General features: G+C 41.7%; 2 protein-coding genes and 2 pseudogenes across 13 annotated transcripts in view; 2 read left to right on the plus strand and 2 right to left on the minus strand.

Annotated features, from left to right (window-relative positions):
* LOC146455677 (adenosine receptor A3-like) overlaps nt 1-21,310 on the plus strand; it is a 255,846-nt gene that overhangs the window by 215,628 nt on the left and 18,908 nt on the right. The window contains exon 1 of one of the 12 annotated variants that reach the window (XM_085094015.1): nt 17,229-17,491. The exons of the other annotated variants lie outside the window; for them this stretch is intronic. The gene's annotated coding sequence lies outside the window, so the exon portion shown is untranslated. Of the gene's footprint in view, nt 1-17,228; nt 17,492-21,310 lie in introns of those variants that run through there. 12 annotated transcript variants of the gene reach the window in all.
* LOC146455678 (CAAX prenyl protease 1 homolog) overlaps nt 1-21,310 on the minus strand; it is a 276,576-nt gene that overhangs the window by 191,365 nt on the left and 63,901 nt on the right. The window lies entirely within an intron of this gene.
* LOC146455688 (uncharacterized) lies at nt 3,092-4,645 on the plus strand (annotated as a pseudogene).
* Nucleotides 4,672-5,356, minus strand: LOC146455689 (uncharacterized; annotated as a pseudogene).

Here is a 21,310-nt window from a genome sequence, read left to right on the forward strand (position 1 = left end):
CAAATACACTTTTAAATTACTGGTCAAGTGAGTGTGCCAAAAACTGGATATAATTATCAACCATTTCCCATTTTAAATTCCCCCCGCGCACCACCATTTTGGATTCGTCACGCCATACGGTGGTTATGAGTGTTAGTGGTTGTTGTGATGAGAGGTTCTGGAAGTGGTGGTGGTAATATGAGTGATAGAGGTGGTGCCTGGTGGTAATGAGTGGTAGTGGTGGTGGTTATGAGAGGTAGTGGTAGTGGTAGTGAGAGGTAGTGTTGATAGTAATGGAATTGGTAATGAGTGGAAGAGTTGTTCATTGTGGTGGTGGTCGTCATAATGTGTTAAATTCTTTTGCGTGCATGCTTCAAGGTAAGTTATGCAGTTTCAATGTAGTTTATTATTCTGGAAAGGTGTTATAGCGTCAGTTGTAAAATGTAGGATCGTAGTCGACATCTCAAGTATTAAAAGGCTTTTCTTCCGAGTTTACAACGTCTTTCTGTGCTGTTATAACATGGTGGCAGGGTGTGTTTAAGTCTGTGTTCTTCGTCGACAACGTAAACCGTCTACGATGCCAGGAGATGAAGGAAATTCCGGTTTAAGCCTTGGTGCAACGGCTCAGCCTCAAACGTCGCAATCGGCAGTGTTTCACCAGATTTTTTATCGCCCCAGCATTTAGATTTGAGGGCTACAGGAGAAATCGCTGAGAATTGGAAATTGTGGAAAGAGAAGTACAACAATTATTTCGTCATTTCTCGGTTAGAAAGGGAAAGTCCAGAGTATCAGCTCGCAATGTTCAAGCACGCAATCGGCGACGATGGTCTCAAGGTGATCAAAACTTTCAGTTATTCCGATAAGGAGAATGCGAACGACTTTCGTGTAGATGGAAAGGCATTGCATCGGTGAAGTAAACGAAATTTATGAGAGATACTGTTTCAACAAGAGGGACAAGCTTCCAACGGAAACGGTTGACAATTTCGTCGCTGAACTGAAGACCTTGGCAAAGACCTGCAATTTTTTCGATTGTTTGCGCGACAGTCTCATACGTGATCGTATCGTATTGGGAATCAAAAGCAAGGAAACCACTAAAAAGCTTCTTAGGATAAGAGACCCTACCTTGAATAAATACGTTGATGTATGTCGGAGCGAAGAGGTTACCGCGATGTGAATGAAGTCGCTCTCTGAGTCAGTTAACAGCGTTAATCAAGTCAAGTCGAGGAAAACAAAATCGGATAAAATTTCAGATAGAAAGTCGAAAGCGCAATCGAAGAAGATTTCTTGTAAGTTTTGCGGATATGAGCATCCACCCCGAAAGAAGGATTGTCCGGCGTGGGGGAAAGTGTGCAAACAGTGTAATGAAAAGAATCACTTTGCCAAGAAATGCACTAGGAAAACATCCGTTTACAATATTGAAAGCGAAGAAGAGCTTGAAGAGATCAGTGTTGTGAGGATCCAAGCTCTGAGAGAAAGAGCTGTATTCGCCGAGATGTTGGTCAGGCAGCAACCAATACGATTCCAAATAGATTGTGGTGCAAGCGCGAACATCTTACCTCTCAGATATGCCGAAGGCGATGAGCTCGCTCCGTGTTCGCAAACTTTGGTTATGTGGAATTGTACCAAGGTTAAGCCCGTTGGCACCTGTGCTATGTTAGTCGTAAATCCCAGGAACAATGAGAAGTTCAAGGTCAGGTTCATGATCGTTAAAGAAAATCTGACACCTTTGCTTGGTTTAAACACAACGGAGAAGATGAAGTTGTTGACTATTCACAAGGAGAATTTCGTGCATGATGTGGGGAGGGTGAGCGGTGGTTTGATAGACAAGTATCCAGATGTTTTCGATAAGGCGGGCCTTGGAACACTTCCTGGAAAAGTGCATCTCCGAGTTGATCCTGACGCTAAGCCTGTAATTCTTCCGGCCTGGAAAGTGCCTGTGCCTATTCGGGTGAGGTTTAAGGAGGAGCTAAAAAGGCTGGAAGGTCTCAAGTCATTGCTCCTGTAGAAGAACGTACCGAGTGGGTTAGCCAGATAGCGGTTGCTGTAAAAAAAGTCTGGTGAGCTGCGTTTTTGCATCGATCCGAACCTCTAAATGTTGCTTTAAAGAGAGAACACTACCAAATCCCTGTCATTGGTGATCTGCTGCCTGATCTCACAGATGCACGTGTGTTCACCAAAGTCGATTTAGCGTCAGCCTTTTGGCATTTGGAGCTGAATCATGAATCTAGCATGCTCACAACCTTCGTTACGCCATGTGGGAGGTATCGTTGGCTTCGTTTACCCTTTGGTCTCAGCGTTTCGGGTGAGATATTTCAGAAGCGTCTCCACCAAGAGCTAAATGGTCTTCCTGGTGTTAAGTGTATCGCAGATGATGTTCTGATCCATGGTACGAATGAGACCGATCATGACAGCAATCTGAAGCTAGAATTTAAGTGTAAGGAGGTTCCATTCCATGGACGTTTGCTAACCACCGTGGGCCTAAAATAAGATCCTGGGAAAGTAAGGGCGATCGTGGAGATACCACGCCCAGAGAAGCGAGACGACATACTCCGGCTAAATGGAATAGTTAACGACCTTAGTCACTTTCTTCCGCATTTGTCAGATGTTATGAAGCCTCATCTTACCCATAAAGATGCGGTGTGGTGTTGGGATGACCTGCAAGAAAAAGCATGGAATGATGTCAAGAGTCTCATTGTATCTGCACCCGTTTAGGCGTACTATTTGTCCGGTGAAGTCCTTGAAATCCAGTGTGATAGCAGTCAAAGTGGTCTGGGAGCAACCTTAATGCAAAACGGACATCCCATTGCGTACCCTTGTAGAGCTTAGACAGAAGTTGAATCCCGCTATGCACAGATTGAGAACATGTAAGTTATGCAGTTTCAGTGTAATTTGTTATTCTGGAAAGGTGTTATAGCGTCAGGTGTAAAATGTAGGATTGTAGTCAACATCTCAAGTATTAAAAGGCTTTTCTTCCGAGTTTACAACGTTTTCGTGTGTTGTTATAACAGTGGTGGTGGTACTGAGTGAAAGTGGTCTACCGGCGGTGGTGGTGGTGGTGGTGGTAGTATTAGGGACCTCAAGCAACCCTGGACGGCGAGCACGAGGACGGCAACCCATGACGAGGGGGAATGGGGCTAGAACGCCGTCCTTTGGCGCGCAAAGTTTAAACTTAAGCAAGCAGAGGTCGCGTCGGTCAGGTTTCGCTTCACTATGGCCTCTTTTAGAGATGCGAGAAACTTGTTAACGGCGGCGCTGTGCGATGATTTGATTTCAGAAGACGAGTATTTACTTCTTTCTGATCTGAACCGTTCCAAAAACCTTGATTTGCCGTACGACGAATTTACATTTGACTTGGATGAGATGGAGAGTTCAGAGTGTGTTGCCGAGTTTAGAGTCAATAAACATGACCTGCCTGCTTTAGCTGAAGCCCTTCAGATTCCAGATGTGTTCAAGTGCCGACAGCGTTCCATCAGCGATGGTATGGAAGGCCTTCGCATGCTTCTGAGGAGACTTGCTTACCCATGTCGATACTCGGATATGATAGCGCGCTTTGGAAGACCCACACGGGTACTAAGCATGATTACCAACGAGGTGATAGATTACATTTACAACAATCACAGCCACCGAATCATGCAATGGAATCCCACTATTTTACAGCCAGCGCAACTTCAAGAATACGCAAATGCAATCCACGTAAAGGGAGCGGCCCTTGATAATTGTTTTGGCTTCATAGATGGCACTGTGAGGCCAATTAGCCGACCAGGAGAACATCAGCGAATTGTATACATCGGGCATAAACGCGTGCATGGTTTGAAGTTTCAGTCTGTGGCTCTTCCAAACGGTCTGATTGCCAACATGTATGGACCCGTGGGTGAGTATCTTGTTTTAATACGATTTATCATCAAAGAAAAGCTGCATTTTCCGCAGAAGCTTCCTATCGGAGAGCTATTATAGAGCCGAGGTTTGATTTTCGACGGTAACGTACATAGAAAAATATAAATTGCCGGGAAAGTTATTAGTTTCCTTTTTTTAGAGACAATTATCTTATCAACTTTTGTTTTCAGAGGGCCGAAAGCATGATGCTGGGATGCTTGCAGACTCTGGGTGGGTTGCTTCATCAGTTGCAGCTACATGCTGTATCTCCCCTCGATCAACCCATGTGTATCTACGGAGATCCAGCATACCCTCTAAGAGTGCAACTTCAAGCCCCATACAGAAATGCTATCTTGACGGCTGACATGCAAGCATTCAACACCTCCATGAGTGAAGTGAGAGTTGCAGTGGAGTGGCTCTTTGGGGACATAGTGAACTATTTCAAGTTTATAGATTACAAGAAAAACCTTAAAATTGGCCTCAGCAGTGTTGGAAAAATGTATCTAGTTTGTGCTATACTGAGAAACGCACTTACATGTCTTTACGGCAACGCTACATCTGAGTTCTTTCACCTTGATCCTTCAACACTAGCAGACTACTTTATTTGAAAAACTGTGTGAATTTGTGTACAAATTTTCAAAGCTTCAAAAGTTCTTACATGCGGTCAGATCACAATAGTAGGATCATTGTTCACAACTACAACCTCAACTGAACAGCCCATATAAAACTATTAAGTACAACGAGCTGTACATATTAAACGACAACAAGTTTTAACGGAGACAATTTATCAGTCTGCAAGTTTATAAATGCACGGAATGTCTATTTGTTTACAAATTTAGACATATGAAGCATCATAGCATTATTTTGCTGTTGCATCATCCTCATCATTTCCAGTTGTTGTTGTTGTTGAATGCTTGGCAGATTTTCTTGTTCTTTCTGTTTTATTCGCAACTCCTCTTGTCGAAACTGGTAATCCCTCTGTGATTTTTCTCTTAGGAATTCTACAGTTTCTCCTCCGTTTCTTCGTGTTTTCTTAGGTTTGACAGCACAGCCCTCTTCGGCGTTCTTGTTCTTTTTCGTTTCGCTTAATTTTTCCGTCGCTCTGAGCCTTATTTCTTCCGCAACTAGCTTTATCTGCTTCAGCTTTTTTCTTCGTGTTCTCCTTTCCTTTCAGTTGTTCCCCTTCTGAGGCCTCCCATTTCTCATAAATTTCCACCATGGCCTTATCAACTTCGGTATCTTCGACTTCAATGCCAGACGCCCGCTGCTCGGTTTTCATTTTTGTTTTGAACTTTGAAAGCAGAAGCTGGAAATGCTCTCGGATCGATCGCTTTGAGACTTTAAACTTTAGATCCTTGATGTTGTTGAGTCTTTCGGCTATTTCGTCCCATACCTTCCCTCTCTCCAATGTTCGAGGTTTGAATTTATAGGGCTCGCTAACTAGGATTTCTCGGCACAAAATAACATCGTGGTTTTCTGTCCACTCCCTGATATTTGACCTATAAATTGAAATAAAATGAAGTTAGCGAGATAAAATCGCTCACAAATAAATTGAGCTTTTCATGTTCAAGGTTACTTAAATAATCCTATCAGCTTTGTTTTGAAAATCGGGTACATTTCGGAGAAAGCCGAGGTAAATGCCATGAAAAGAAAAGATATATTTACCCATTTTTAGCAATGGCGGGAACTTCACTTCCAGGATTCGCCATAGTCGCTGTGAATTTGCGTTTTTGCACTGGAAAGAAGAAAGAAAGAATCAATAGCTTTTCCTTATGCGACCTAATATCGGTAGTTTAGAATATAATCCAGATTAGGCTTGGAAAAGACACGGATTTCAAAGTTAACATTTAAAAACAAACTCACGTTCTCGAGACACCGCCAAACTGGTGAAAACGACCGCCGCGACGTCAGGTGGACGGCTCGACTATTATGCAAATTGCAGTCAACAACGCAATCTTGACTTCCGGTTGACCTCCTCTGGATCGCCGTCCAGGGTTGCTTAAGGTCGGTATTGAGTGGTAGTAGTGGTGGTGGTGCTGATAGTATTATAATGAGTGGTAGTAGTGATGGTGGTGCTCATAATGATGGTTATTACTAGTAGTGGTAGTGATGGTGGTAATAAGTAGTAGTGCTGTAAATGAAAATGGTAGTGGGGGTGATAAGGAGTCTTACGAGTGCAATTGGTAGTGGTGGTGGTGGTGGTGGTAGTGGTGGTAGAAATGAGTGGTAGCAGTGGGTATGGCGCTGTTGGAGGTGGTAATAAGTGGAAGTAGTGTACTGGTAACGTTGTTGGTAGTGAAAATGAGTGGTACTGGTGTATTGATGATACCGTTGGTGCTGTTCATGAGTTGTAGTGGTGTACTGTTGATGCTGTTAGTGGTTGTAATGAGTGGTAGATGTGTACTGGTGACGCTGGTAATGGTGTTAGTGAGTGATAGTGTGAATTGTGAAGCTGTTTGTGGTGGTAATAAGTGGTAGTGGTGTACTCATGAGACTGTTGGTAGTGGTAATGAGTGGTAGTGGTGTACTGGTGATGCTGTTGGTGGTGGTAATGACTGGAAGTGGTGTACTGGTGATGCTGTCGGTGGAGGTAATGAGTGGCAGTGGTGTACTGGTGACGCTGTTGGTGGTGGTAATGACTGGAAGTGGTGTACTGGTGATGCTGTGGCTGGTGGTAATGAGTAGTAGTGGTGCACTGGTGATGCTGTCGGTAGTGGTAATAAGTGGTGATGGTCTACTAGTGATGCTGTTGGTGGTGGTAATGAGTGGAAGTGGTGTACTGGTGATGCTGTTAGTGGTGGTAATGAGTGGAAGTGGTGTACTGCTGACGCTGTTGGTAGGGGTTATGAGTGGTAGTGGTTTACTAGGGATGCTGTTGGTGGTGCTAATGAGTGGTAGTGGTGTACTAGTGATGCTGTTGGTGGTGGTAATGAGTGGAAGTGGTGTACTGGTGATGCTGTTGGTGGTGGTAATGAATGGTAGTGGTGTACTGGTGATGCTGTTGGTGGTAGTTATGAGTGCTAGTGGTTTACTAGGGATGCTGTTGGTGCAAGTAATGAGTGGTAGTGGTGTACTGGTGATGCTGTTGGTGGTAGTAATGAGTGGTAGTGGTGTACTAGTAATGCTGTTGGTGGTGGTAATGAGTGGAAGTGGTGTACTGGTGATGCTGTTGGTGGTGGTAATGAGTGGAAGTGGTGTACTAGTGATGCTGTTGGTGGTGGTAATAAGTAGAAGTGGTGTACTGGTGATGCTGTTAGTGGTAGTAATGAGTGGTAGTGGTTTACTAGGGATGCTGTTGGTGCAAGTAATGAGTGGTAGTGGTGTACTGGTGATCCTGTTGGCGGGGGTAATGAGTGGAAGTGGTGTACTGCTGACGCTGTTGGTGGTGGTAATGGGTGGTAGTGGTTTACTAGGGATGCTGTTGGTGGTGGTAATGAGTGGTAGTGGTGTACTAGTGATGCTGTTGGTGGTGGTAATAAGTGGAAGTGGTGTACTGGTGATGCTGTTGGTGGTGGTAATGAGTGGTAGTGGTGTACTAGTGATGCTGTTGGTGGTGGTAATGAGTGGAAGTGGTGTACGGGTGATGCTGTTGGTGGTGGTAATGAATGGTAGTGGTGTACTAGGGATGCTGTTGGCGGTAGTAATGAGTGGTAGTGGTGTACTAGTGATGCTGTTGGTGGTGGTAATGAGTGGAAGTGGTGTACTGGTGATGCTGTTGGTGGTGGTAATGAGTGGTAGTGGTGTACTGGTGATGCTGTTGGTGGTGGTTATGAGTGGAAGTGGTGTACTGGTGACGCTGTTGGTGGTGGTAATGAGTGGAAGTGGTGTACTGGTGATGCTGTTGGTGGTGGTATTGAGTGGTAGTGGTGTACTAGTGATGCTGTTGGTGGTGGTAATGAGTGGAAGTGGTGTACGGGTGATGCTGTTGGTGGTGGTAATGAATGGTAGTGGTGTACTAGGGATGCTGTTGGCGGTAGTAATGAGTGGTAGTGGTGTACTAGTGATGCTATCGGTGGTGGTAATGAGTGGTAGTGGTTTACTAGGGATGCTGTTGGTGCAAGTAATGAGTGGTAGGGGTGTACTGGTGATGCTGTTAGTGGTGGTAATGAGTGGAAGTGGTGTACTGGTGACGCCGTTGGTGGTGGTAATAAATGGTAGTGGTGTACTAGGGATGCTGTTGGTGGTGGTAATGAGTGGTAGTGGTATACTAGGGATGCTGTTGGTAGTGGTAATCAGTAGTAGTGGTGTACTGGTGTTGATGTTGGTGGTGGTTATGAGTGGTAGTGGTGTACTGGTGATGCTGTTCCTAGGGGTAATGAGTGGTTGTGGTGTACTCATGATACTGTTGGTAGTGGTAATGAGTGGTAGTAATGTTCTGGTGATGCTGTTGGTAGTGGTAATGAGTGGAAGTGGTGTACTGATGACGCTGTTGGTGGTGGCAATGAGTGGCAGTGGTGTACTGGTGATGCTACTGGTGGTGGTAATGAGTGGTAGTGGTGTACTGGTGATGCCATTGGTAGTGGTAATGAGTGGTAGTGGTGTACTCATGATACTGTTGGTAGTGGTAATGAGTGGTAGTGGTGTACTCATGATACTGTTGGTGGTGGTAATGAGTGGTAGTGGTGTACTAGTGATGCCATTGGTAGTGGTAATGAGTGGAAGTGGTGTACTCATGATAGTGTTGGTAGTGGTAATGAGTGGAAGTGGTGTACTGGTGATGCTGTTGGTAGTGGTAATGAGTGGAAGTGGTGTACTGATGACGCTGTTGGTGGTGGCAATGAGTGGCAGTGGTGTACTGGTGATGCTACTGGTGGTGGTAATGAGTGGTAGTGGTGTACTGGTGATGCCATTGGTAGTGGTAATGAGTGGTAGTGGTGTACTCATGATACTGTTGGTAGTGGTAATGAGTGGTAGTGGTGTACTCATGATACTGTTGGTGGTGGTAATGAGTGGTAGTGGTGTACTAGTGATGCCATTGGTAGTGGTAATGAGTGGAAGTGGTGTACTCATGATAGTGTTGGTAGTGGTAATGAGTGGAAGTGGTGTACTGGTGATGCTGTTGGTAGTGGTAATGAGTGGAAGTGGTGTACTGATGACGCTGTTGGTGGTGGCAATGAGTGGCAGTGGTGTACTGGTGATGCTACTGGTGGTGGTAATGAGTGGTAGTGGTGTACTGGTGATGCCATTGGTAGTGGTAATGAGTGGTAGTGGTGTACTCATGATACTGTTGGTAGTGGTAATGAGTGGTAGTGGTGTACTCATGATACTGTTGGTGGTGGTAATGAGTGGTAGTGGTGTACTAGTGATGCCATTGGTAGTGGTAATGAGTGGAAGTGGTGTACTCATGATAGTGTTGGTAGTGGTAATGAGTGGAAGTGGTGTACTGGTGATGCTGCTGGTAGTGGTAATGAGTGGTAGTAATATTCTGGTGATGCTGCTGTTAGTGGTAATAAGTGGTAGTGGTTTAGTAGGGATGCTGTTGGTGGTAGTAATGAGTAGTAGTGGTGTACTGGTGATACTGTTGGGGTGGTAATGAGTGGAATCGGTGTACTAGGGATGATGTTGGTGGTGGTAATGAGTGGTAGTGGTTTACTAGGGATGATGTTGGTACTGGTAATGATTGGTAGTGGTGTACTGGTGATGCTGTCTGTAGTGGTATTGAGTGGTGGTGGTAATGAGTTGAAGTGGTGTACTGGTGATGCTGTTGGTGGTGGTAATGAGTGGTAGTGGTGTACTGGTGATGCTGTTTGTAGTGGTAATGAGTAGTGGTGGTAATGAGTGGTAGTGGTGTACTAGTGATACTGTTGTTAGTGGTAATGAGTGGTAGTGGTGTACTGGTGATGCTGTTGGTAGTGGTAATGAGTGGAAGTGGTGTACTGGTGATGCTATTGTTAGTGGTAATGAGTGGAAGTTGTATACTGGTGATGCTGTTGGTAGTGGTAATGAGTGGTAGTAATGTTCTGGTGATGCTGTTGTTAGTGGTAATAAGTGGTAGTGGTTTAGTAGGGATGCTGTTGGTGGTAGTAATGAGTGGTAGTGGTGTACTGGTGATACTGTTGTTAGTGGTAATGAGTGGTAGTGGTGTACTGGTGATGCTGTTGGTAGTGGTAATGAGTGGAAGTGGTGTACTGGTGATGCTATTGTTAGTGGTAATGAGTGGAAGTTGTATACTGGTGATGCTGTTGGTAGTGGTAATGAGTGGAAGTGGTGTACTGGTGATGCTATTGTTAGTGGTAATGAGTGGAAGTTGTATACTGGTGATGCTGTTGGTAGTGGTAATGAGTGGTAGTAATGTTCTGGTGATGCTGTTGTTAGTGGTAATAAGTGGTAGTGGTTTAGTAGGGATGCTGTTGGTGGTAGTAATGAGTGGTAGTGGTGTACTGGTGATACTGTTGGGGTGGTAATGAGTGGAAGTGGTGTACTAGAGATGATGTTGGTGGTGGCAAGGAGTGGTAGTGGTTTAATAGGGATGATGTTGGTACTGGTAATGAGTGGTAGTTTTGTTCTGGTGATGCTGCTGTTAGTGGTAATAAGTGGTAGTGGTTTAGTAGGGATGCTGTTGGTGGTAGTAATGAGTGGTAGTGGTGTACTGGTGATACTGTTGGGGTGGTAATGAGTGGAATTGGTGTACTAGGGATGATGTTGGTGGTGGTAATGAGTGGTAGTGATTTATTAGGGATGATGTTGGTACTGGTAATGATTGGTAGTGGTGTACTGGTGATGCTGTCTATAGTGGTATTGAGTGGTTGTGGTTATGAGTGGAAGTGGTGTACTGGTGATGCTGTTGGTGGTGGTAATGAGTGGAAGTGGTGTACTGGTGATGCTGTTGGTGGTGGTAATGAGTGGTAGTGGTGTACTGGTGACGCAGTTGGTAGGTGGTAATGAGTGGTAGTAGTTTACTAGGGATGCTGTTGGTAGTGGTGTACTGGTGATGCTGTCTGTAGTGGTATTGAGTGGTGGTGGTAATGAGTGGCAGTGGTGTACTGAGTTGGTGGTGGTAATGAGTGGTAGTGGTGTACTGGTGATGCTGTTTGTAGTGGTAATGAGTAGTGGTGGTAATGAGTGGTGGTGGTGTACTAGTGATACTGTTGTTAGTGGTAATGAGTGGTAGTGGTGTATTGGTGATGCTGTTGTTAGTGGTAATGAGTGGAAGTGGTGTACTGGTGATGCTGTTGGTAGTGATAATGAGTGGTAGTAATGTTCTGGTGATGCTGTTTTTAGTGGTAATAAGTGGTAGTGGTTTAGTAGGGATGCTGTTGGTGGTAGTAATGGGTGGTAGTGGTGTACTGGTGATACTGTTGGGGTGGTAATGAGTGGAAGTGGTGTACTAGAGATGATGTTGGTGGTGGTAATGAGTGGTAGTGGTTTACTAGGGGTGATGTTGGTACTGGTAATGAGTGGTAGTTTTGTTCTGGTGATTCTGCTGTTAGTGGTAATAAGTGGTAGTGGTTTAGTAGGAATGCTGTTGGTGGTAGTAATGAGTGGTAGTGGTGTACTGGTTATACTGTTGGGGTGGTAATGAGTGGAATTGGTGTACTAGGGATGATGTTGGTGGTGGTACTGAGTGGTAGTGGTTTACTAGGGATGATGTTGGTACTGGTAATGAGTGGTAGTGGTGTACTGGTGATGCTGTTGTTAGTGGTAATGAGTGGTAGTGGTGTAGTGGTGACGCAGTTGGTAGGTGGTAATGAGTGGTAGTAGTTTACTAGGGATGCTGTTGGTAGTGGTAATGATTGGTAGTGGTGTACTGGTGATGCTGTCTGTAGTGGTATTGAGTGGTGGTGGTAATGAGTGGCAGTGGTGTACTGGTGATGCTGTTGGTGGTGGTAATGAGTGGTAGTGGTGTACTGGTGATGCTGTTTGTAGTGGTAATGAGTAGTAGTGGTAATGAGTGGTAGTGTTGTACTAGTGATACTGTTGTTAGTGGTAATGAGTGGTAGTGGTGTACTGGTGATGCTGTTGGTAGTGGTAATGAGTGGAAGTGGTGTACTGGTGATGCTGTTGGTAGTGGTAATGAGTGGTAGTAATGTTCTGGTGATGCTGTTTTTAGTGGTAATAAGTGGTAGTGGTTTAGTAGGGATGCTGTTGGTGGTAGTAATGAGTGGTAATGATATACTGGTGATACTGTTGGGTTGGTAATGAGTGGAAGTGGTGTACTAGAGATGATGTTGGTGGTGGTTATGAGTGGTAGTGGTTTACTAGGGATGATGTTGGTACTGGTAATGAGTGGTAGTGGTGTACTGGTGATGCTGTTGGTAGTGGTAATGAGTGGTAGTGGTGTACTGGTGACGCTGTTGATGGTGGTAATGAGTGGTACTGGTGTACTGGTGATGCTGTTGGTGGTGGTAATGAGGGTAGTGCTATACTGGTTATACTGTTGGTGGTGGTAATAAGTGGTAGTTGTGTACTGGTGATGCGTCTAGTGGTGGTTATGAGAGGTAGTGGTGTACTATTGACGCTGTTGGTGGTGGCAGTGAGTAGCAGTACTGGTGGTAGTGGTGCTGGTGGTAATAAGTGGTAGTAGTTGTGGTTGTGGGGATGGTGGGTGTAATGAGTGGTAGTCGAAACACGAAATAGGAAAGGTTAAAAGAGATTTTAAATGCGGTGCTGGCTTAGAATTATGCGTTGCTTTGTGTAGGTTCTTGTTCTCGTGTAAGGATTTCCTCTCTTTAAAAATTAACGCCTCCTGTTGAAATTCTATCTCGGCCTGAGTATATCGAGCGTTCATTAAGCTTTTATCATAATGGTAATGTGGTATTCCTTCCGTATTTCTTTAATTGAACAACCTCCAGGCTTTTGCACATGATATTCAAAATTAACTTTTCTTAAAGGAAACCTCTTTTAAACCGATTTTACCGGGATTAAAAACAACTCGGTGCGTGTTAGAAACGATTGAAGTAATAAAATGTGCAGCATGAAGAGCATTACTGCGAATAAAACCAAAATTTAATCTTTTCTTTTTACAGCAGCTTTTCCCTCTACTGACTTCCTGAAAGTTCCATAAGTTAGCATGTTTACTCCATCTTTTATAGGTCGTTTTTCTTTATCAACCATTTGGGTTGAAAGCTTTTTTCAAAGCACTTTCCTGTAATTAAAATTATCCAAACAATTTTGCTTTCAGACAGTGAATTATTAATCATTGTCATTTTAAGGAAAAATGCAACTTCCTCTTCATCGGCTTACAACCTTCAATTTTTTTTTCAACAATCTACGTTCTGAGGAAGTCGTTGTCAGCGAGTAATTATAATCAATCAATCACGAAAGAATAGACGAAAGTGATTAAACGAAACCTGAAAAGCTATATACTTGCAATATTTTTTTTTCGGCGCCAGAGCACGTTTCGCCGGTGCTAAGTACGTTTTTCCGATTCGAGCAGGGTCATTTAATTGGCTCTTTTTACTGCTGTGAAATTTTTGAAGCCATTTCCAATATTAATATTCTGTAGATCATGTTCCGTCATGCAATTTGGCTTAGCCATCACATGTACATGTAAGGATATGGTCCTGACGATTCTAAATCTCAATCAAATTCGCTGTGACGATGCGCTTTAGATCGCTACGAAACTACAATTAAGCCGCGAATAAAAATATCCAAGATAATTCACTCGACGGTTTTCAGAAAATTCAGCTATTCAAACGGACTAGAGGTAAATTTCGGGAAACCGTAAGATTTTTCTTAAGGTCTATTGTCTCCAACATGCAATGGCTTTCCATGTTTAAAAACAGGGTGACCTTTAAGTTATCATAACAGATTATTTTAGAAAGGATTAATTAAAAGGCAAAACATTTTTTTTTTTTTACAAATTTATTAGATAGAACTGTTTTCATAACAGTCCCAGAGTAATGAAATTTAAAAATCGCTAGCGGTTCTAGTCACAAAGCAAGTAGGTTTCTTTCTAAATAGGGGTCTGAAGACACACTGTCAAACCCAACACAAGCTTCCACACTCGTTTTCTCCCTCCAGCATGTAACTCTGTTTTGATGAAGTCTTGTTCGGTTAATATAATTCTTGCGAGAAGGAAAACGGTCATTGCCACGAACCCGGCCTGACGTTTAATTAATAAACACGAAGTCGTGTTGTTTTTTTTTTGTAATTAATTGGGCGGAGCCACAAGTCAGTATCCTTATTTAATGCATTTTGCGTCAGAGTCGTACATTTAACACCCACGGCTACTCTCAGTTCATTCCATAACCATAATGGACTGTACATAAAAGGAAGTCGTGCTTTCTTTAAAAAGCTAGTTCCCGTTTCAACAGTTTATATCACAGTTGCTACCTCATCCTACTTGAGCCACTCGCTCCTGACTGCTGCAGTCAAAGGTTGGTTGACCAGTTTGTCCATATGCGGCGGCAATGCACTTCTAGTGTAACACATTCAAATTATGAAAGCTACTACAGTTCATTGGCACTTACTGCTGTGCTGTACAAGGGTAATTTTTCAATGTCTACTACTGATGTCCGTTGCAACTAGCCGTTTAAAGGAAAACCGACTGAGCATTACTTTTCTGTTGCTTGTTACGCTGTGTTTTCAAAATATCTCGTCTATGTATAAAATGTGCTTAATCATGGAACACGAACTAGCATTCTAAGTGGAATCAACGGATATAATAGACCTTTTTCATAATAAATTTGAAATTCGCATTTACTTGTGCCTTGAGACCACAAGTCTAGATATGGGCGGCGTTCGAAGTCTTCGAATTCTTTTTCTTTTACTAAAAACAAAAAGAAAAAAAAAAGAGTTATTACAGTTGAATTGAAAAATTTTTGCTCAAAATCTTCTTTTACACTCAGATTATGTTTTGAAAAGACATCTGACTTTATGTTTTGAAATTTCGATTCCGCACTGTTCACATCCTTGACTTCTTTCTCACCTCGTCCGCCATTACTGATGTGACCCTAAAGCAGTCAGTGGCTTTTGGACAAAGGAAGGAGTAACTATCCCTTAAGGCCATTCAGTCAGTCAACGCTACTGAGAAAAAATTTCTGATGTCACTGTTCATTCTTGTGCAATGCGTTTAACAATGATTTTTTCCCCTTCAGTGCTGTTAACGGTTGAAGGCAGCCAATTGAAGGATTACGGTGAGTAGACTCAGCACGTATTATCGCTACTTTAGTTAGGCTGATTACCGTATTCTAACAAGACGGGAAAAGCAGAGAAAAACGATTGAACGCTATAAATTAATTAATCAAGAAATTAATTAATTAATCGTTAAACTAGACATAGAAGACGGGGTAACAGAACACAAGACAGAATCGTTGAACCTCGAATGGAATAAAATAAATTACGCTCCCGGCTAAGTATATCCAGGTCACGCAAGCCATGATTTGCACCGCTTGCGATCAGGAAGTGTTGAAACTCGTCCCTGGATATACCGGTAAGTAGGATTTCGTTCACATGTTCCCTTTTATTGCTCTTGCAACAGATGTGTTTGTATACAATTATTATCCGCTTACTAGCTTGTTAACATGATAAATTGCAATGTCAAGTTGATGTCAAAACACTTGACGTGAAGGCGTTTCTGCATAATTTTAACTTGCTGGCGAAATATTTCATTATGAAACTAACAAAAAAATGTAGAACGTTGCGATCTGCATCAACACTTAAGCCTTACAATGTCAGTCACCCCTTTTCGTTTTCGTTGTTCTGTGTTTAGTTTTTAGATACCCTCTAGCCCAATGCCAAGACTCCTTCCTAGCTTTCTAGGACCAAACACAAAGGTTTTGTAATGGTATCCTTATTGACACGGTCCTATGCGAGGGATCTCAAATATAATATTTTAAAAATATTCCGACTGAAAGAAATTCAGTATCATGGTATAGTCGTGGACCCAGTTGTTCAAATACCGATTAATTAAGTTAATCTTGGATAAACGTGAACTCTGATTGGAGTTTAATTACCGAATAAACATAGATTCTTCCTAAAAAATTTTGTCCCTCAGTTTTGACTTAAACGTTTCTTTACCAGTAGCTTAAAATTAGACTTTAAAATCATTTTTAATAAACAAGATTTTAAAAAAAGTCTGTTAAATTAGCGTTGATCGGCCTTTGAACAACTGGGCGCTGTTGGTTAAGTGAGGTGGTCGCTCCGGTGCCGCCGTTGTTTCGCGTCTGACGACTGCATCCAAAGCATTGTCTTCGTTCTGCTCGACTGCAATGACAGATGCAAATCGAAAGGATTTCGACTTGCATGCGACGACGAGATAGCAACTCGATTTAAAATTAGCATACATTTGGTGAAAACCCCGACGACGTTGGTTACTATAGTATTTTATTAATTAATTTAACTTGACCTTTTTACTATTAGGAACATTTTTACTTTAATTTATTTTGTATTTTTCTTAGGTTATATATTTAGGAGGGCTAGGAGGGCTCCACTGAAAAGCGCCTTGGCGAGTTGGACCCCCTCATTAAATATTATTGTTATTATTATTATTATATAATTTTTTGTAGTTTGACAGTCAATCATAAAAACAGAATGTAACATAAAACAGGGTTTATAATATCATTTGAGGGAATCAAAGCAACGTAACTCGATCTGTGATACCCTGTTTTTCATGTCAGTAGCCAATGTGGCGAAATCAGATTTACTTCAGACTTTCTATTCTTAATTCCGGATTGGGGATCATAAACGATCCGTCATGCAGTCATATATCGTGCTATCCTGAGACACACGAAATTTTATGCACCGCAGCGATACCACGAGAGTGTGTACGTAGCCATTTGCCTTCGTTTTCAGAGAGTTAGTCGCAAAGGCCCGGACTCAAAAACATGTCGAGATATGCGACGCTAAATTGATTAAGCTACAATAGCTTGTCCACCTCAGTTGTAGCAATATTGTTCTCATTCAGCCTGCAGGGAATTATCGCATGGACCTCAATGAACATTTCTTTTACTTTTATAAATATTAATAAAAAAAACGCCATTTGGTAATTAAGGTTAAAGAGTGAGAGCGATTAGGTTTTTAAAGTGTCAATAAGGACTATTTTCAAATTACCCAATATACTGTGTTTACAATCCCTTATTTCAGATAAAGTATCCATAATCTTCGATCAAAACATTTAAAAAACACTATTGAATCCGCCCATGGCAAACGGGTTAAGTGGCTGGCTAATCACAAAAAAAAAAAAATCAAAATAGAGCCTAAGTTTTTAGTAGAGTTTCCGTTTTTCCTAGATTTACGTTACAATATTTGTATGTTCTTACAGACCCCTTTGATGCCGCAGATACGCATTATAGGCTATTTAAAGTGTCTACTTCAATGCCCCTCGGGCTGAAAACACCGCTTATCTACTTTACATTAAATTCCGTCCAGGCCGGCCGTAAGCACGCGATCCACTTTTTAATATAGATAGCATGAAAAATTTGTGACCCATGACAAACGATCAATGGTTGGCTAATCACAAAAAGAAATCAAAACAGAGCATGTAATACATAAATACAAACGTATGTATGTATTACATGTAACAGTCTCAAGAAGCATTGATCTGTATCAGATACCATCGGCAAGAGTTGAGTAGGTTATATTACAGAAGCAATCCGCCCCCAATCCGCATCCGATGTCAAAAGCCTCGTTGTACAGCCCTGCAGTGAATAACACCAAGGATGATAAGCACCTAACAAACGCACCATATATGAATCAGGTAGTATTCTTTTGATGATTTATGAAATGGAAATGATGAGGGAGTTTTCTAGAAGCACATATGTACTAATTAACAGGGCCAGTCATAGTTATTGCAATACAAACAAGATCAAGAACCTGTCGATAAACCATGATAGGTATTCAGATAAGTCGATGTAAGTGAACAGGGCTTTGAATTATCACTTTTGGTGAAAAGTTCAACCGGTTTTGACTTCCATGGGAATGAACAAAAGCATTGAATTAAAATTGTGTTCCTGTTCGATCGCCATATACCTCTAATTATACTCGGTTTGGTTCATCCGAGTCTTCCGAATCATGTAGAGTTTGTTTGTGGTCGAACTTCCTGTATCTTAGCATGGCGACAACTTACCAAAATATTATATATTATTTCAACTTGGTCACGGTCTGGCGTGCGCGATCCGTTTCTGTGCCATTATTGTCCTTGTGGAGATGAAAATTAGCATTTGGTCTTCCCTACTGTCACGCACACGTTTTGGGTCTCAGAAAATATGCTAACAAACTAGTTTTAACAGTTCAGCTCCAGTTAAAAGAAATTGAAGTCATGATATAGATTGGCATTGAGCTAATCTGTGTACCCAGTTCGATCGCACATCTTATTATATTCGCTTTGGTTCATCCGAGTATCCGAATCGTGCAGAGTTTGTTTGTGGTCGAATTCCCTGTATCTTAGCATGACGACTAACTTACCAGAATAGTTAGGGATCACAGAAAATATGCTAGTGAACAAACTAATTTATAATAGTTCAGCTCCAGTGGAACGCAGTTTGTTAAACGACCAACGAATTGAAGTCATAGATATTGAAAATGTTTCACTAGATTTAAGGCATTTATGTCTCTAGGTACCCGGCTCTGAAAATTCCCTCTGTGAAAGAGATCCTGGCCATTCAAAACCCAAATTTTCAGCATAAACTTCATTTCCTAAATTTGCAATTTTGAAGGCACTCTTGGATGGAAGGGGCCAAATTTTTATTTCTGTCAAAGTTTCCACACTAACACCGTTGAGATAATTTCCCTTTAAAACTGATGACTTATTCTTCAAAGCCCAGACAGCATTTCTTTATTTTTCGATTGGTCTGCCGTCAAGGCCAAGAAGTCAGATAACAAATTATCAGCGGCACGAAAAGCTCGTTCACAGTCTGACATGACGAACATTAAACTTCGTCCATAAGTAGATGGGATTTTTGTTTGATGAAAATGACACATAGGCCTCTGACAAACATCACTTAGCCACGGTAGTGAGAAGAGACGCATATGGATTGTAGAAAAATTCTCGCTTTATGCCCTGAGCTGAGTGGGCGTCGAGATCAGTCCACCGTAAGGCCAGGGAAGCCTTTTTAATCTCAAAAGGCAGAACACTTTTTCCACATGGCCTTAATATTCGCGAAGCAATGTACTAGCTTTTTCCTTTTATTATTTTTTTTATTTTTTGTTACTATTATTTCATTTGCTTCATTTTTACTGTCAATCAATTTAGTTTTACGTAGTTCCGCTATTGCCCAAATATTTGTTAGCTATATAAGCGTGTGTCCCAATGTAAATTTTCATTATACCTGAAGAAGGCTGGTTTGGCCAGCCGAAATATAGTAACCTTTAAACCGTAATTCTACGTTGTATCGGTCTCTGCTTCTTTTATCATTTGTATTTGTTAAAGCCGATCAGATCTACAATTGATCCAACGTATACCAGCAGGATAATCGTCCACGGTTGTTGCTTGGACTTGAAGTATTTAAAAGCACATGTGATATATTGTGGTTTGCCAACAGGTTTTAAGGGGTCAACATTTTTTTATTATTTCCTGTGTTTTGTGTCTTTGGATGATTCAAGCATTTAGCAATGAAAAACAGGAAGGCTATCAATCTGTTATTTATCATTAATTATTTCTCCCTTCAGCTTGAGACAGGCGATATATTTGGCAGAACGATCTAAAGTATGGTGATTTACAGGATTGCAAACACACAGACATTTTTTTTTTGGCGGAGAGAAGTGTCACAGCCGGAAATACGTCTGCGTTTGCAAGCTATGGATTGAGCTCTGGGAAATAGTTTAAAAAAAGACTTTTGTAATATTAGACGCAGTCCAATAATTGTACAAAAAATTGTTGGATCATAAAATGAGATCAGATCAGAGATTAGTCGTTTAAGTTTGATATCACCAAAAAAAACTGAAGGACGCTGTAAACAGTTTACATCTCAGTAATAAGGTAGGTGCCGAGTATAAGCTTAGCTTTCAGTCCGACGCAACTGTTCATCAGACCGTTGCAACCCAAAGGTCACCATAACTAGGTGGCGATCACGTCTGCGGAAATTTTAAGCTGATGATAATGTTTAAATTAATTCAATCTGCACTGCTTTATCTTCCAAACGTAATTTCCTTTTGGGTACGTTTCGGAAGTTGGCGCCAACATATTCTGACCCAATTAGTAACCTTATTGACCCAGGCTTGACTTGAAATATCACTGACGACAGCTTTATCCCAAGGATAAAGATTTAAAGATAAAAGATCCCAAGAGTTTTCTTACGGAGTTTTGACTACTGCAAAATACCAAAACATCCATAAATAGAATCAGCCGTGGAAAGCTGGACAGATAGGATCTGCGGTAATCCTATTGTCCCGCCTTTGCAATGCAAATGTATCAAGACATGATACATTATGCCGGTCCAAAGGTCTAATCCTTCGATCACTGTTATAAACTGCTTTCTTTACTGTAAACAGTTGCACGGGAGCTATTTTTTTCTCAAACTTCTTCTTAGAAATGTTCACATACGTAAGTACGGAAAAGGATGTTGCAAAACAAATCTCAAGCTTTTGATGACTAAGATACAGTCGATATAGCTAATATAGTTACATACTATGTCTTCGGTAAGCAAGGGCATGGCAACAACCTTTACAAAGAGCATGGAATACATTTTTTCCAAGAGAGTATGAGCACTTGCTCTTGTTTTTCGGTAACTCTCTGCTGTCAAGCCGTGAAAACTATCTTTATTTTTAGCAGCTACAAAGGTTGTGCTGCAACTCTGCCTTAAATGGAAAAATTTATCGCCTCTTCCCACGCGATTGGAAAAGTGGGTGTCTCCAGTTCGTAGAAAGATTTCATCCTTCAGCTAATAAAATAATCATCATTATCCTCCTCCTCCTCCTCCTCCTCCTCCTCCTCCTCCTCCTCCTCCTCCTCCTCATCATCATCATCATCATCATTGTTATTTTTAATGTAAGTACATCTACTGAATAAAGAGAAATGCTTACTACCCTTAGAAGACTAACTGAAGATTGATGTTTTCATTCGGACATAGTCAAGCTTAAGTTAAATCAGTGTAATGATCACGAGACATTTCTGTAAAATATACATAGTGTTATTCTTTTTGTTTGTTTTGTTTTTGTTTTTCTTGTTTTCGTTTTCCGACTTGCTGAAGCTCGAGTTGAAGTATACATTGTGGAATGAGTCAGTTTGAACTTTTGGGAGCTTATTAGTATTTATCACGCCTGAAATAAAAAAAAGACTCGTTATCACAACCGACACACATGGCCCAGGTCATTGTTATCTGACGAAAACAACGGAATCACGTAACAGTAAGATAAAATTCAATGAATGTAATCTGGTCCACTCCGTTGAAATTGACTTTATACCAAGGAAAAGGCAAAAAGAGGTTGTTACTCCCGTTACTTCATTGTTTAGAATTTAAGTTCTGAGTCTTCCAGCGTCTAAAAATTGCAGAATCCGAAAGAAACTAAAGAAGGTAAACAAACTCAAAGCGCGATTGGGACCGACAGCCATCCAGTTTCGGAATTTCCATGGGAAAGA

Source organism: Pavona decussata, unplaced genomic scaffold (genome assembly GCF_977016875.1).
Source record: "Pavona decussata unplaced genomic scaffold, jaPavDecu1.1 SCAFFOLD_272, whole genome shotgun sequence".
NCBI lineage: Eukaryota > Metazoa > Cnidaria > Anthozoa > Scleractinia > Agariciidae > Pavona > Pavona decussata.